Consider the following 17307-nt stretch of genomic DNA (forward strand, 5'->3'; position numbering starts at 1 on the left):
ATCCATCTAAATACTAGTTGGATGGAGTGTCATTTTAAATCAGTGCTACTGTTGGTATGTGCCATCGAGCCAGTCCCAACTCAACAGAACAAAACATTGCCTGGTCTTGTACCAGCCTCAGAATCCTTCCTATGCTTGAGCCCAATGCTGCTACTATTGTGCAGTATGAAAAGGATAAAATACTTGAGCTTAAAGTAATGTCCAGTTTAGGAACTATCAACACTTTACACAATAGGACCAAGATGTATCTTTTTTTAAAACATTTTATTAGGGGCTCATACAACTCTTATCACAATCCATACCTATACATACATCAATTGTATAAAGCACATCATAGCATTATTTATTGCCCTCATCATTTTCAAAGCATTTGCTTTCCACTTAAGCCCTTTGCATCAGGTCCTCTTTTTACCCCCTCCCTCCCCGCTCCCCCCTCTCTCATGAGCCCTTGATAATTTATAGATTGTTGTTTTGTCATATCTTTCCCTATCTGGAGTCTCCCTTCATCCCCTTTTCTGCCATCCATCTCCCAGGGAGGAGGTCACATTTAGATCCTTATAATCGGTTCCCCCTTTCCAACCCACTCACCCTCTACTCTCCCAGTATTGCCCCTCACACCCCTGGTCCTGAAGGTATCATCCACCCTGGACTCCCTGTGCCTCCAGCTCCTATATGCACCAGTGTACAACCTCTGTTCTATCCAGTCTTGAAAGGTAGAATTCGGATCATGGTAGTTGGGGGGAGGAAGCATCCAGGATCTGGGGGAAAGCTGTATTCTTCATCGGTACTACATCGCACCCTGACTGACTCATCTCCTCCCCTAAACCCCTCTGTGAGGGGCTCTCCAGTGGCCGACAAATGGGCTTTGGGTCTCCACTCTGCACTTCCCCCTTCATTCAATATGGTGTATATATTTTTTTGGATGATGCCTTTTACCTGGTCCCTTTGGTACCTCGTGATCGCACAGGTTGGTGTGCTTCTTCCATGTGGGTTTTGTTGCTTCGGAACTAGATGGCTGCTTGTTCACCTTCAAGCCTTTAAGACCCCAGACACTATCTCTTTTGATAGCCGGGCACCATCAGTTTTCTTTGCCAAGATGTATCTTGAGGTGTGATTTAAAATGTTTACAAGGCATACAATTTTTAGGGTTGGGACATGGTTTACAGGTGAGAGTGTTGCTTTTTCCAAAACCTTTTCTTAAAATTTAGGCAGTTTGCCCTATTTGGCTATTGGGAATTGTCATTGTGTAAGCAGTGTTAAAGCTTCAAGGCTTTAAACATGTATATTTAAAAAGGCATTGTATTAATAGAGCACATACATATATTTTCTCCATATATGTTTGTTCTCTTGCTGAAACTGGCATGAACAAAGGCCACCATGTAAACAATACCCATTTCTTTTCCTCTGCAGTAAAACGACAGCTTGGCTGATTTCCGACCTAATGCTCTACTTCTCCCTGTGGATGCAGGGCACACAGTTCAGGGCCTTGCTCAAAGCCAGAATTTGGGAAGTTTCGGGCTGTGGTTTTATGTCCCACTCTCATCTTGTCCTTCCTACCCCCTCCCTTGAATTTCTAAATTTCCTTAGAAAACTTGAGTGCTGTCGACTGTCATAACCTTCACGTGTTAAAGTACTGGGCCGGGAGGTCATGTTCTTTCAGCCTCCGTAGTTACAAGATAAGCTAGCTTTGCGCATAGAAAATCTGAGCAGCAAATCACAAAGAAGTGTCTTTAGAGACAATCCTGATGGCCAAGGGGGACGACAGTGGTCCCTTTGTAAGAGAAGAAAGCAGGCTCATAAAAAGACAGTTCAATATATGCTAATGAAATTTGTAGGAAATGATGATAGTTGGCATTCTTTGTTTTCAGAAGGTGAAAATTTTAGAAAGCTCTCTCTTTGGGAAATGTGGAAAAAACAATATGTACACTCCCATAGAATTTCTAATAGGAAACAAATGTGGTGAATAAAAAAACCAATATTAGAAAAACAAAATTTATTTCTCCAAACTCAAATGACTTTTAGATTGCCTCATTTGTCCCACTTCCCTGGTTTACTTTTTATAACTGCCTCATCAGTAGTTATTTGCACTGATAACTATTGGTGACGAAGACAGTTCATAAGACACTAAACCAGTGAAGGGTTTGGGCATATCATTATCCTCTAGCCCTTTACCTAGCTGCATACAGTATTCAGAACCAGCAAATTAATGTTGTAACCCCCTCCCTTCATTGATTTACTCAGGTGGAAAATTATAGCTACAATCAGTCCCTCTATTTAGACACTAATTAATGAAGCTGCTATTCTGTATTGTGCAGAATACTAACAGTAATGCAAACTTGCCCTTGGACATACTTTGGAAGCATAGAGTGGCGATTAATTAATCTCTGGTGGTAGATTGCATATGTTCAGATTTAGATACTTTTGGAATGGCCTTTTTCAAGAGACAGAGAGAGAGAGAGAGAGAGAGAGAGAGAGAGAGAGAGAGAGAGAGAGAGAGAGAGAGAGAGAGAGAGAGAGAGAAAAGCCTTCCTTTTTCTAGTCCTCTTGTGAGAGGGGAGCACTTGGCTCAGGAAAACCATTCAGGCTATAATAACGAGAGATTTCTTTAACAGAAATAGAAATTATTTTGCTGTTTACAATAGCTAACCAAATGGGGTCAACAGTATTGGTTTGTGAAATGTATAAAATACTTATGATTTTAAAACATTAGATTAGGACTTTTAAAATTCTAACTTTTCAGGTATTTATTTTTATGAATTTATCTTTATATATTGTATCAATTTTTATTAAATATTTGATAATCATGTGCTTTTGATAAATACATTTATGTGGATTAAAAACATCTATTTAAAATTAATTTATGAGCACTTTTATAAACAGAGACATTCTGACATTAACTATAGCTATCCTAAAAGATTTTTTTTTAGGGGATAGAGCAGCTCCAGAATCCTATCATGTGTCTTCATGAATCCTGATCAGTGACCTAGCCGATAATAGAAATTAGCTACAACTTAAACAGGGGAAATGTTTGGCAAGATTGACTTTTGACTCAGGAATTTGAATTATAAATTATGTGTGCTTTCAAGTAACTTAAAGAATATGGGAAATAGGAGTTTTTAAGATCTGAATACCTTTTAAAATAACGAGATTTTTCAAGAAGTAGGAGCTAAATGGCACTGAAGTCTATTTAGAAGTTCTAAGAAGGAATCTATCGTTCAGAAATGATGGGTTTGGTTTTTCTCAAAGAAGACCACTAGAGGTCAGAAGAGATCTTGGAAAGATCTGCTTTGTGGTAAGAACATGATAATGCTAACTGTTCATGTGTGTAGAAGTAGTAGTAGTAGTAATAATAAGTAGTAGTAGTAGTAGTAGTAGTAATAATAATAATTATAAAAGATCTTCTTGGCCCTAACTGTAGGTGCTCCTACCCCATATTGAGACAATGGTTGTAATAAAAGACTAGCGTGCTCAGGACAAGCTGTGTTCTTTATTTTTGTTGCTAGGTGTTATGGAGTCAGTTCCCACCCACAGGGGACCTTATACACAACGCAACACTGCCCCGCTCCATCCTCACAACTGTTCCCATGCCTGAGGCCACTGTTGCAGCCACTGTGTCCGTCCATCTCCTTTAGGGTCGTCCTCGTTCCCCCCCCCCCCCCACCTCCGCTTTGCCAAGCATGATGTCCTTCTCTAGGAACTGCTCTGTCCTGACAATATATCCAGAGTATGGAAGACAAGTTTGCACTCTATGCTCATACTTCTTCCAAGATCAATCAGGTCCCCTTTCAGCACTCCATGATACTTTAAATATTCTTCACCAGTAGCACAATTCAGTTCGCCCATTCTTCTTTCTTCTTCCTTATTCAGTGCCTAACTTTCACATGCATCTAAGTCAATGGACAATACCTTGGACCAGGTGCACCTTAGTCCTCAAAGTAACCTCCTTGCTTCTCAGTAAGCTGAAGAGGTCTTGGGCAGCAGAGCTACCGAATGGAACTCATCTTTTACTACTACTTTTTTTTTTTTTAGTATGCCCAGAAACCTTTAATGAAGTAGGCTGGCCACTCCCATAAAAAAGATCACCGAGGCTGCAGAGACCACAGCCACAGGGACAGTGTGGGCAGCTCAGTCCCTCCGCAAGGGCAGAGTTTCCTCCCGGATGCCCTCCCGGGTGACGATGCAGATGCGCAGGGCGTCCCCCGTATACACGTCTCGCTCAGCAGCAGAGATGAAGGCATCCCGCACCAGGCGCAGCGCCCTGTCCAAGGACAGGGGGACGTGCTCCACGTTCTGCATGTTCTTAAATCCAACCTGGTTGTCAAGCAGCGGTTGCAGCATGGCACTGGCTGAGCCCCCAGCCTTAAAGGAGTCTCTCTGGTAGGATCCCACTGGGTCAAAGCTGTACACGGCGCCTTTCCCTTCCTCATCGAGCCCGCCGATGATGTTGTAGACGTAGTAGGGGAATAAGCGGCGTGAGTAGAGGATGGTGGAGAGCATGGCAGCGATGGCCCCAGTGGTCATGGCCTTGTTGTTGGAGTGCTTGTACATCTTTAGTCTTGCTTCAATGATCTTCGTCAGCGTGAAACAATCGCCATGGAAACCGCTGCACCCAATGACCGTCTTGTCTGTTAGTTTATAACATTTGGGGCTGTCCCGGGTGTGAATTGAGAATCCTTCGCTCAACCGAGTGTCAGAAGCAACAATTGAAAAGTCTTCTCCAGCAATTGCCAGTACGGTGCCGCCGTTGAAGGCGTAGGGCGAGAAGCGCTGCTGCGAGGGCCCCGCGGTGCAGGAAGGCTCCATCCACAGATCGCGGCCGGCGCCGGGAGCGTAGCTAGCGAGGACATCATCGCGCTGCTGAGCCTCCTGCTGTCTCACGGCGAGATCTGCTGTCTCACGGCGAGATCATCTTTTACTTCTTTATTGCGGCTTCCAGGAGCATTGATTGAGGATCCTTGCAAAACAAAATACCCCTATATCTTCAACCTCTTCTCCATTTATCATGATGTTACCTTTTACTCCAGCTGTGAGGATTTGGGTTTGCTTTACACTGAGTGGTCATTCATACTGAAGGCTGCAATTGATCTTCATCAGTAAATGCTTCTCACAGCAAGCAAGGTGGTGTCATCTACATATCTCAGGTTGTTAATAAGCCTTCCTCCAATCCTGATGCCACATTCCTCTTCATATAACCCAGCTTCTTTGATTATTTGCTCAGCACATAGATTGAACAAGTATAGTGAGAGGATACAGTCCTGATGCACACATTCCCCGATTTTAAGCCATGTAATATTCCCTTGTTGTATTTTCACAACTGCCTCTTGATCCATGTACAAATTCCTCATGAGTACAATGAAGTGTTCTACAATTTCCATTATTCTCAAGGATATCAATGGTTTGTTATGATTCACCCAGTCACATGCCTTTGCATAGTCCATAAAACACAAGTAAACATCTCTCTGGTATTCTCTGCTTTTAGCCAATATCCATTTGACATCAGCAATCATAGACCTTGTTCTGCATCCTCTTCTGAATCTGGCCTGGAATTTAGGAAATTCCCTGTCAATGTACTGCTACAACTGTTGTATTGATTAAGTAAAATTGTACTTGTGTGTTATATTCATGATTTTGTTCTATAGTTTGAGTATTCTGTTGGGCCCTCTTTCTTTTGAATGTGTAGTTATGCATCCCTTCCAGTCTTCTTCTTTTTTCTCAACTTTCTAAATTCATTTTATTTTTAAAGTGATTTTGGAAGCTACCTATTAAAGTGTTTCAATATGAATTCTGTCTGGAGTTACATCACCAACGGAAACACAGCTGTGATAAAAGCAAGAAATCAACTAATGCAATTCAGACTTGTTCCTGCAGGAAAGTCACAGACGAATACAAATCATATATATATACATACATACATACATATGTATATAAATCTGGATTAGTAAATGTGATCTTTTTAAAAATTAAATACTTTTATCAGGGGCTCTTACATCTATTATCACAATTATACATTCATCCATTGTGTCAATCACATTTGCACGTATGCTGCCAACATCTTTTTCAAAGCATTTTCTTTCTACTAGAGCCCTTAATATCAGCTCCTCATTTTTACTCCTCCTTCCCTCCCCTGCCTGCCCTCCTCCATGAACCCTTGGTAAGTTATAGATTATTATTTTCATATCTTACATCATCTGTCACCCTTCACCTACTTTTCCATTGTTTGTTACCCTGGCAGGGGGTTATATGTTGATCCTTGTGATCAATTCCACCTTTCTACCCCACCTTCCCCTAATCCTTCTGTTATCTCTATTCTCATTGTTGGTCCTGAGAGTTTATCTATCCTGGATTCCCTGTGTTGAGGGCTCTTTTCTGTAGCAGTGTGCATGTTCTGGTCTAATCTGATTTGTGAGGTAGAATTAAGGTCATAATAGTAGGGGGAAGGAAGCATTAAAGAACTAGAGGAAAGTTGTGTGTTTCAAGGGTGCGATACTGAACCTTGACTGGCTAGTTTCTGCCCTGTGACCCCTCTGTTAGGGGCTGTCCAATTGTCTACATATGGGCTTTGGATTTCCACTCCATACCACCCCCACCCCCACCATTCTCATTGGGTATGATTTTGTTCTAGGTCTTAGATGCCTGATCCCCAATTCCATTGACACCTCATGATCACACAGGCTGATGTGCTTCTTCCATATGGACTTTGTTGCTTCTCAGCTAGATGGTCGCTTCAAACCTTTAAGACCCCAGGTGCTATATCTTTCGATAGCCAGGCACCATCAGTTTTTTTCACATTTGCTTATGCACCTATTTTGTCTTCAGCACTTATGTCAGGAAGGTGAGCATCACAGAATGCCAGATTATTAGAACAAAGTGTTCTTGTGTTGAGGGAGTACTTGAATCGAGGCCCAATGTCCATCTGCAACCTTAATTCTTAACATGTAGATAAGTACATAGTTCTATTCCCCTTTAGTTATATATAAATATATTTACATATATACATACCTATATCTATACCTCTATAAATGCCCTTTGCCTCCTGGTTCTTTCCTCTGTTTACTTTCACTTTCTTCTTGTCCCACCATCATGTTTGGCCTTCATTCGGGTCTAGCAATGCCTTGCTGCTATACTGCCCTTGATCAAGCCCCACGAGACATCCCACACCTTTTCTTCTGTTGATTTTAGTTCCCTTGTTGTTCTCTTGTCCTTGGGCTGGTTCCCCCTTCTTCCTATCTCTCACCTCCCCCTATCATGTGTCCCCCTGGGACCATCAGTCCCCTTCTTTTCATCTTTGAATAGTTTATCCTGCCTATCTTATCTAGATATACATGCAGATACATTAAAAAGCACAAAAACCAGGCAAAGCCAAACAAAACAACAAAAGAAGTCAAAACCAACAAAATAATAACACATAAAAAAAACCCCAAAACAAAATAACAACAAAAGAAAGTCACTGACAAAAATGGAAAAGTCTATAAATAGTTCAAGGTCTGTTTGTTGCCCTGATGGGGTGCCACACTCTGCCTCCCAAGCCTGTTTTTGGTACTCCCCGGGGGGGGGGGGGTTCCTCACTTAGCTCCCCTTGCTGCTCTCCTTCTGAATAGCTGTCTTTCCTGGCATAAACAAGTGAGGGCTTCCAGTGCTTCATCAGCTTGTTGAAACATTTTAATGGGTATTTAATCAATGCCTGGAACCTTGTTATTGGCTACTACATTCAGTACAGCTTGAACGTCTGCCTTCAGTACCATTGGTTCTTGATCATGTTTTACTTCCTGAAATGGTTGAATATCACCTAATTCTTTTTGGTACATGGATGCTGTGTATTCTTTCCATCTTCTCTTAATGTGTCCTGCATCAGTCAATATTTTGCCCATAGAATCTTTCCCTATTGAAACTTGAGGCCCTTTCCCCTTTAATTCACTGACAAACTCACTGTCTTTTTTTTAAAAAAACATTTTTCTGGGGGATCTTACAAATGTTATAACAATCTGCACATACATTATATCACACAGACATATATGTACAATTGTTGGAATAAAAAATTCCTAAGCATGATCTTTCTTCTTGAGCCCTTTGATATCAGCTTCTCTTTTTTTCCCTCCCTTCCCCACCCTGCAACACTTGTGAACCCTTTATGTATTATGTATTGTTATTATTATTTATATATATCTTACACCACCCATTTTATCCCTTCCCCTACTATCCTGGTATTTGTCCCCCTCTAGTGGGGTTATTCTACTGTCCATTGCTGTCTATTCCACCTCTCCCTGTTCCTGCCCCTTCCCTTCTCCTACACTCCTGGAAGTGTTACTCCCATTTACTGATTCTGAGGGGTTTGTCTTTCCTGAATACTGTATATTGAAAACTTTCGTCCGTGCTACAGTATGGACATCAGTTTAGCAGGTTTTGTGAGATAGGACTGAGTGGGGGTGGGGGGAGGATTAGAGAACCAGAGGAGTGTTGTGTATTTTGTTGGTTCTAAACTGCCTCCTGGATGGATTTTCCTCTCTGTGCAGCCCCTCTGCTTAGTAACATCCACTTATCCACGGATGGGCTCTGGGTCTCCACCTTGGCCCTTCGCCTCAGTGAGGTTGTTTATTCTTAAACTTCTGATGCTGGTGCCTGTGGACACCTTCTGATCACACAGGCTGGTGAGCTCCTTCCACTTATTGCTCCCCGGCTAGATGGCCGCTTGTTTGAGTTCAAGAATTTAAGACCCAAGATGCTATATCTTTTAATAGCCAGCACCATTTGTTTTCTTCACCTCATTAGTTTATGTACCCAGTTTGTCTTCAGCAATTGTGTCCGGATAGTAGCCAATGCCCAGTGCCACATTATTAGAACAAAGTGTTCTTGTGTTGAGGGAATACTTAAGTAGAAGCCCAGAGTATGTTGACTGCCACAATGTATTTCTATATAAATATATGTACATAGAACAATACCCCTATTTTATGCATTAAAATGTTTATATATGTACACATATGTTTGTTTTTAAATTAATTTTCATTTTATTTTAAAAGTCATTTTATTGGGGGCTCATATAACTCTTATCACAATGTATACATACATCCATTGTGTCAAGGGCATTTGTACATTTGTTGCCATCATCATTCTCAAAACGTTTGCTTTCCACTTGAGCCCTTGGTGGTATCAGCTACTCACTTTTTCTCCTCCCTTCCCCACACTTCCTCTCTCACAAACCCTTGATAATTTATAAATTATTATTATTTTTCATGTCTTACACTGACCTATGTCTTCTTTCACTCACTTTTCTGTTGGTTGTCCCCCAGGGAGGGGGTTATAGGTAGATCATTGTGATCAGCTCCCCCTTTCTCTCCCACCTTCCCTTTCCTCTCCTGGTATTGCTACTCTCATTATTGGTCCTGAGGGGTTTATCTGTCCTGGATTCCATTTTTCCAGCTCTTATCTGTACCAGCTTACTTCCTCTGGTCTAGCCAGTTTGTAAGGTAGAATTGGGATCATGATAGTGGAGGGGAGGAAGAATGAAAGAATTAGAGGAAAGTTGTATGTTTAATTGGTGCTATACTGCTCCCTGACTGCCTTGTGACCCTTCTGTAAGGGGATGTGCAGTTGCCTACAGATGGGCTTTATATCTCCACTCTGCACCCCCCCTCATTCACAATAATACGACTTTTTGTTCTTTGATGCCTGATACCTGATTCCTTAGACACCTGGTTATCATACAGGCTGGTGAGCTTTGTTGCTTCTGAGATAGATAGCTGCTTGTTTATCTTCAAGCCTTTAAGACCCCAGATGCTATATATTTTGATAGCTAGGCACTATCAACTTTCTTCACCACATTTGTTTATGCACTTGCTTTGTCTTCAGTGATTATGTCATGAAGGTGAACATCATGGAATGCCAGGTTAATAGAACAAAATGTTCTTGCATCTAGGTAGTATTTGAGTAGAGTCCCAATGTTCATTTGCTACCTTAATACTAAACTTATAAATATATGTACATAGTTCTATTTCCCCATTGTCATATATATATTTACATATGTACATGCCTATATTTAGACCTCTATAAATGCCCTTTGCCTCCTAGTTCTTTCCTCTATTTCCTTTCCTTTTGTCCCACTATCATGTTCAGCCTTCATTTGGGCTTCAGTAATTCCTCTCAGTTACATTACCCTTGATCAAGTCCTACCAGGTCTCCTACACCCTCCTCACCATCAATTTTAGATACACTTGTTGTTCCCTTGTCCCTTGTCCCTTGTGAACACCCACTTCCTTTCCCCTGCCTTACCCTCTCCCATGTCCACCAGTACCATCTGTCCTGTTTTTTTCTCCTCCAGATTGTTTATCCCACCTATCTTGTCTAAATAGACCTGCAGAAATGATAATATGCACAAAAGCAAGACAGAGAAAACCAAAGTAACAAAAGAAAACAAAACAACTACCGCCACAAAAAAACAATGACAAAAAGAAAAGCCTATAAATAGTTCAAGGTCTGTTTATTGACCTTTAGGAGTGTTTTCTGGTTGAATCTGATGATGTGCCATGCGTTGGCCCCAAAGTCTATATTTGGTATTTCCTGGGGACTTCATTGCTCTGCTCCCCTTGCTGTTCTGCTACATGCCCTTAGTGTTTTGACCTGGTGTAGTGGGGTCAGATCGGGTGCAATTCCTGCACTGTCTCCAGTATTGTCGTGTTCCCTGTAATGCTATGGGTCAGTGAGGGACATCGTGTCTCAGGAATATTGTCCTTAAAGCTTGGTAGGCCAGGATGTGCTCCACTCTCTCTTCCTCCCTCTTCATTTGCTCCTGTGTGCTCTGATCAGAGATGTCCCTCTCCCTGAGCTGTAGCTTCAGTGCTGTCCTCTGAAGTGAATTCTTCAGGGGGGAAGGGGGTTGTTCACGTAGTTGGGATTGGGGTTGACCCTACATCTATGTTTGTATCTCTGTAAATAGTTTTGTTTCCTAGTTCTTTCCTCCATTTGCTTTTACCTTCTTCCTGTTCCACTGTCATGTTCAGCCCTCATTTGCCTCTCAATAATTCCTCACAGCTAGATTGCAGCTGCTCCACCACTGCCAGGAACTCTGGATCCCCTTTGCTGCCTATTTTAAATCCCTAGTTGTCCTCCCATCGGTCCCATTGCTTTCTCTTTGGGCTTAGTTCTAATGCCTATCTTAAATAAATAGACAAAACAGATACAATGAAGACAAAATGCCAATCAACTAACAGACTAACAGCCAACTACAACAGCAGCAAGAAAGAAAGAAGGAAAATCACAACCCTATACATAGTTCTAGGTTGTCAGCTGACCTTTAGGACTATCTCCCCACCAGCCTGGTGGACTACAGGCGCCGCCCCTCCGAGACTGAAGTCTATTTTCAAGATTCTTCAGGGGCTTCGTGACTTTGCTCCTATTGGTGGTCTATTGTATTTTCTTCTTGTTCCACCCAACTGTGGGGGGATCAGACTGGACTCACTCCCCATGTTGTGTCCCCAATATTGTCCTCTGTAGCAATATGTTCCACTGAATGGGCATTATGTCTTAAAGCTCACTACCTTTTGTTCTGTTCTGCCATTCTTTTTCTTCCTATCCCCATAAACAGTTACAGTCTTGGGAACCCACAGGAGGTTAGTACACCCTCAATGGTAGTGAAAGAGGGTGTGTTGTGTTATGCAGGGTTCTCTAGAGAAACAAAACCAGGACACTTATGATTACAGATAGATGGATAGATACAGCATGAAGGAATATAACAGCTAATTAGTCCACACAGCAGCACAGAGGGCTCAGTTCATTTCACCTCTATGGAACAGTTAATATACTGAAGTCCTTCAACTCATGAGGGCTGCTGGGTCCAAGGTCAAGGAAATAGACAGCTGAGTCTTCACTATGGCAATGCAGGCAGTCTGGCCACAGGCAGCAAGCAGCAGGGCAGATCACTAATAGTAACTCAGGAGCTTAGTGAAGCAGGCCTGTATGGGATATTGAACTCAAGCAATGCAAGACAACAGGATCCAACAGCCTCAAGCTCAAGTGATATATACACCAGCAGTGGTGAAGCAGGTCTCAAAGAAACCTCAAGCTCTAGTGATACAACCCATGGGTTAGCTATCCCACAGGTAGTGTCGCTCACAAGTTGAGGCAGAGAACTAGCTAGAGCAGCTACATGCTGGTGTGATCATCAGAGAGCAAGAAAAAGAGGGGCGGGCTTGCTGAGCCATTTATCTCTTTGCCCTCCAATTAAACTGCAACCTTATTAATCTCACATGTTCCTATTGGCCAGGTTGGCACAATAAACCTACCTATCACAGAGTATACATGTTTACCTTAATAAGCACCCCATTTCCCCCTCCTAGACCTATTTTGACCAGAAGATCTAGAGGAATGTTGCTTTTCACTTAACAGAATTATGTCATTTCCATTGTATTTTATGTTGATGAACTACATCCTTCCAAAGTCGTCATCACTGTGATGCTCTGTGTCACATAAACGTGGTGCCCATTGCATCACAATATGAAGCAGCACTCCTCTATCAGCCCTGGCTGGTCAGCCTCCTACACCTAGCCACCTTCAAGTGAGTTAGTCAGTGAAGGGTTTTCAGAGCCGGATGTTTTGTTTCTGTGGGACTGGACTTTATTATATGCCATTTGGATCACAAGAGGTTGATGTCATCCTTTCTCATTAGCACTTGGGGCTGATGCTAAATCATAAGTGGTCAATTACCCCAATTATGCATTTAGCGAAACAAGTTCTCTTTTGTCCATTTTGGAGAATGGCTTAAGGGAGAGACTCTTTAGAACTCCAAGATTTGCTGTTTTTCTTTTCCCCAGAAGCATTAAAACTGAGGCCCGGTTATAGATAACAATTGAATAGGCTATTGAGGGCTTAACGATTAGGCTAATAGCCCCCTTGGAGTGTTGTTGTTATTGTTGTTGTTGTTAGGAGTTGTCAAGTCTGCTCTGACTCCGTGTCAAACTGCAGGAAACACTGCCATGCCTTGCCCATCCTCACAGCTGCTGTTATGTTGGAGCTCATTGTTGTGGGCACTGTGTTAATTTATCTCATCAAGGACGTTTGTCATTTTGGCTGCCCCTCTACCAAGTACAGTGTCCTTTTCCATGCATGGTCTCTCTTGATAACATGCCCAAAGTGTGTAAGCTGAAGCCTTGAGATTCTTACTTCTAAGGAGAATTCTGGGTGTACTTTTTCTAAGACTGATTTGTTTGTTCCGGCACATGGTACTTCACATATTCTTCACCAATACTATAATTCAAATCCATTGATTCTTATTCATTCTTCTTTATTCAAAGTCCAGCTTTCAGACGAGGTGCATGGCTTGGGTCAGATGCACTTCGTTCCTCAAAATGACACCCTTGCCCTTCAATACTTTAAAGCAGTCTCGTGCAGTAGCTTTGCTCGGTGCGATCCATTGTTTGATTTCTTGACTGCTGCTTCCATGACCAATGGCTGTAGATCCAAGCAAGATGAAATCCTTGAAACATTCTATCTTTTTGCTGGTGATGGTGATGTTACCTATTGATCGGGTTGTGAAAACTTTGCTTTTCATTTCATTGAGTTGCAACCCATATTAAGGCTGCAATCCTTGATCTTCATCAGCAAGTGACTCAAGTCTTCCTCAATTTTCAGCAAGCCAGGGTGGTGGGTAAGAAGCCTTCCTCCAATCCTGATTCCATATTCTTCTTCATATAGTCTCCCTTCTCAGGTTATCTGCTCGGCACACAGACTGAATACTATGGTGAAAGGATACTACCCTGACTCACAGCTTTCCTGATTTTAAGCTGTGCAATAATCCCTTGTCTTACTCAAACTACTGCCTCTTGACCCATGGACAGGTTCTACAAGAGCGCAATGAAACGCTCTTTTCAATGATACCTATAATTTGTCACGATACACACAGTGAATGCTTTTGCATCGTCAGTAAAACACAACTAAATACTTTTTTCTGGTATTCTTTGTTTTCAGTCAAGATACAGTTGACACCAGCAACAATATCCCTTGTGCCATCTCCTCTTCTGAATCCAATTTTAATTTCTGGCAGCTCCTTGATGGTGTACTGCTATTGAATGATCTTCAGCAAAGAGTTACTTGCGTGTGATATTGATGATATTGTTCAACATTTTCTGCATTCTGTTTGATCATTTTTCTTTGTAATAGACACAAATATACATCAGTGTGGTTGATGAGCTAGGCAGCTACCTTCCAAATTTCTTGGTTTGCTTCCTTCTGTACCTGCGAGCCTCCAGAGTGATTTTTCTATACATATAGTAATATTTTTGTGTCCATTACATAAATTAAACCCCCATGGTACACAGCAGATTTTGGAGTTTCCTATGTGGTTACTATCCTAATCCATTTACAATAATTGATATTGAATTATCGCCCCATTATTTAAAATGATAATAAATATCTCTTAGTAAATGTTACACAGTCAATTGCATTTGGCAAAATATTTCAAAATTAATTTGTTGAATATTCTTTTCCAGAATAACTAGCCCCTCCTTTAGCAGCTCTTAACTGACAGAAGCAGGCCCCAGATGCAGGCAGCTCACTCCCCAGTACAGGTTCTACACTGTGCTGACCCTGCTATCCTCCACTCTTTCAAATCGGGGTTGTTAAGAGCAGCACAGCCTTGGGTGCATTTATCATGGAGTTTCAGTACACCTAGTCACAGAGGCCGCAGAGAGCTGTCAGTGTGACACACAGACACAGAAACAGGGGAAAGTGGTAAAGGATTCCTTCTAAAAAGAGTGTAGAGCTGAGATCGCTTGCAAAATGATGATATCAAAGGCAGCAATTCCCATTCCCCATTGATAAAGCTCAGTTGGCATTTGTTTCAGGGCACTTGTTTTAGACTTAACACCAAATAATTCTCTCATGCCTAGAAAGGTAAAATGAGAGTATTGGTGGCATTGACATCATCACCAGGCATACAGTCTTAAAAAAAAAAAATCCCATTGCCCATATAAGGATCCTCTGCTGCCTTTCTTCCATAGTAGAATGGTTGACAAGTTAACAATAAAATCTAACCTGGAGAGTTATATCAACTTTTGTCTCCTATTGTCATAGGAGCCTTGGTGGTGTAGTTGTTACTTGTTGGGCTGCAAACCTCAAGGTCAGCAGCTCAAAACCACCAGCCGTTCTGTGGGAGACAGAACTTTCTATTCCTATAGACAGAGCCATGGAAACACACAGGGGCAGTTCTGTTCTGTCCTACAGGCTTACCATGAGTTGGCATTGACTTGCTGGCCGTGAGTTTTTGAGTTCTCCCATTGTCCCCATCTGTGCATGTTTTAAATATTTTTTATGCTATCATGTACTGACTAGCTCTCTCCTTAGTTCTGATGTTTGATGGAGACCTGCTTTTTCAAATCAACATTTCTTCATCACGGTGTTTATTGTTCTCCATGAAAGCTAACATGATTCTAACAGTTGTGTCTGTGTCAGTGGAGGTAACGTGTTCATCCTGCAAAGGAGGAGGAGAATTTTACCCTGAATCCCTTGGGTTGTTCAGTTTGAAGATTTTCGATTTAGGGACTTGTTCTAGCAGAGACCGCATGAATGTGGCAGGTCCAGCTGGATGATCGTGGGATGTGCTGGTCCTGGAGCCGCAGTTTGTACTCTCCACGCTATAGGTTTGCATACGCTTCCCTTTACCGTTCATGCTCAGTGTCAGCTTGGCTGGACCATGATTCTCAGTGGTTTGACAGACACTGTGTAATCACTTTCCATTTTGGAATTTGATGTAAGCCATCATTCATTTGAAAGAGGAACTTCCATGGGGGGTGTGGCCTGTTGCCAGTGTATAAATAGATATTCTGACAAAGCTTATTCTTTCTTGATTATGCGTTCTACTTGTTATCTGACCTCTGGAGCCAATGGAAAATTGGTGCCAAGACCCCTGGAGAGCTTCAGGATCTTCCAGACGCACAGATGTTGAAATGAGCCGAGGCCTTTCTCCTAAAATGCGAGCTGACAGAGAGAGAATGGCTTCTCTCAGGATTGGCACCCCAATTCAGATTTCCTATCTCTGCATTATTAGAGAATAGCTTTCTACTTGTTAAAGCCATCCATTTATGGTATTTTTGTTATCAAACAAAAAAAAAACCATACTCATTACCCTAATGTCAATTCCTACTCATAACGACCATACAGGACAGGGTAGAACTGCCCCCTGTGGGTTTCTGAGACAGTAACCCTATAGGAGTAGAAAGTCTTGCTTTCTTCTGAGAGGTGGCTGGTAGTTTCAAACTGCTGACCTGGTGGTTAGCAGCCCAACTTGTAACCACTCCACAAACTAAGACAGAATAGAAATTAAATAAAGGGGGGAATAAAAAAATTAGTTGCCAAATCAAATATGCTAGAAAACAATACAAGTCCAAACCATTTAAAAAATAAAAATGTAGAGGAAAAGAGCAAGAATGCCCAGAGAGGTACAATAGAACACCAAATTCAACCAAGGATGTCCTAAAAAGAATGAAGGCTGTTTTTTTATGTTCAGAGTGCGGAGTCTAAGGGACAGCACCACCGCGCTGCAGTAAATCTGTCTTTCCTCCTGCATTCCACTTGTCTTCTGGTCAAATTGACAGGTGGATGTCTCCAGGAGGGTAAGCCAATACCTTCAAACCAGCATTAGAAGTTTAGAGATATCTCAGGAATAGAGGTTGGATAAATCCTGATCCAAAGGAGGAAACTTTAGGAATGAAACTTTAAATTCTTAATGGGATTCAGACTTACTAGATTCACTGAGACTGAAGGCATCCCAAATCTATTTCCTGGAAATAACTTTTGACCTCTCACCTAAACCCTATAAAACCATATTAAGCAACAATCCATCTAAATTAGCAAGGACTATCTATTTTGAGATTTATGCCCTGTTGAGGGATTACATATATGAGGTCAAAATGATATGATGGTGGAACAATAGAAGCAGAAATAGTGAGAATGGTGATGTAATGTGAAGAATGTTAGTCATTGACAATGAACTGTATACGTACAACTCACCGAGTGAGTATTTGCTTTGACATGTGTTTTTCCGCCAAAAATAAGAAAAAAGAAAATAACAAAATTAAAAAGGTGGTGTATCATGGCCAGCAACTGAGAAATGCCTAAGTAAAATAAAAGTATTGTAGCAGTTCTGAGACACTTCACAGATAATATAACGTGGACATTTCCAAAAGGGATTTTTAGCAGGCAACTATTTTTTTGGGCACAATTATTTTTGAGTGAGGAAGGGACTACTGTGGACTATTATCGGAGAAAGATTTTCCTTGAAGCACATATGAGAAATGGGGTTCCAACTTGATGTTCTTTGCCTCA

At 41.6% G+C, this 17307-nt stretch overlaps 1 protein-coding gene and 1 pseudogene across 1 annotated transcript in view; one reads left to right on the forward strand and one right to left on the reverse strand.

Moving 5' to 3' along the window:
• Positions 1-17307, forward strand: part of CFAP61 (cilia and flagella associated protein 61) — a 368344-nt gene that overhangs the window by 14519 nt on the left and 336518 nt on the right. The gene's annotated exons all lie outside the window — the stretch shown is intronic.
• Positions 4015-4880, reverse strand: LOC142422478 (proteasome subunit beta type-1 pseudogene; annotated as a pseudogene).

Source organism: Tenrec ecaudatus, chromosome 12, assembly GCF_050624435.1.
Source record: "Tenrec ecaudatus isolate mTenEca1 chromosome 12, mTenEca1.hap1, whole genome shotgun sequence".
NCBI lineage: Eukaryota > Metazoa > Chordata > Mammalia > Afrosoricida > Tenrecidae > Tenrec > Tenrec ecaudatus.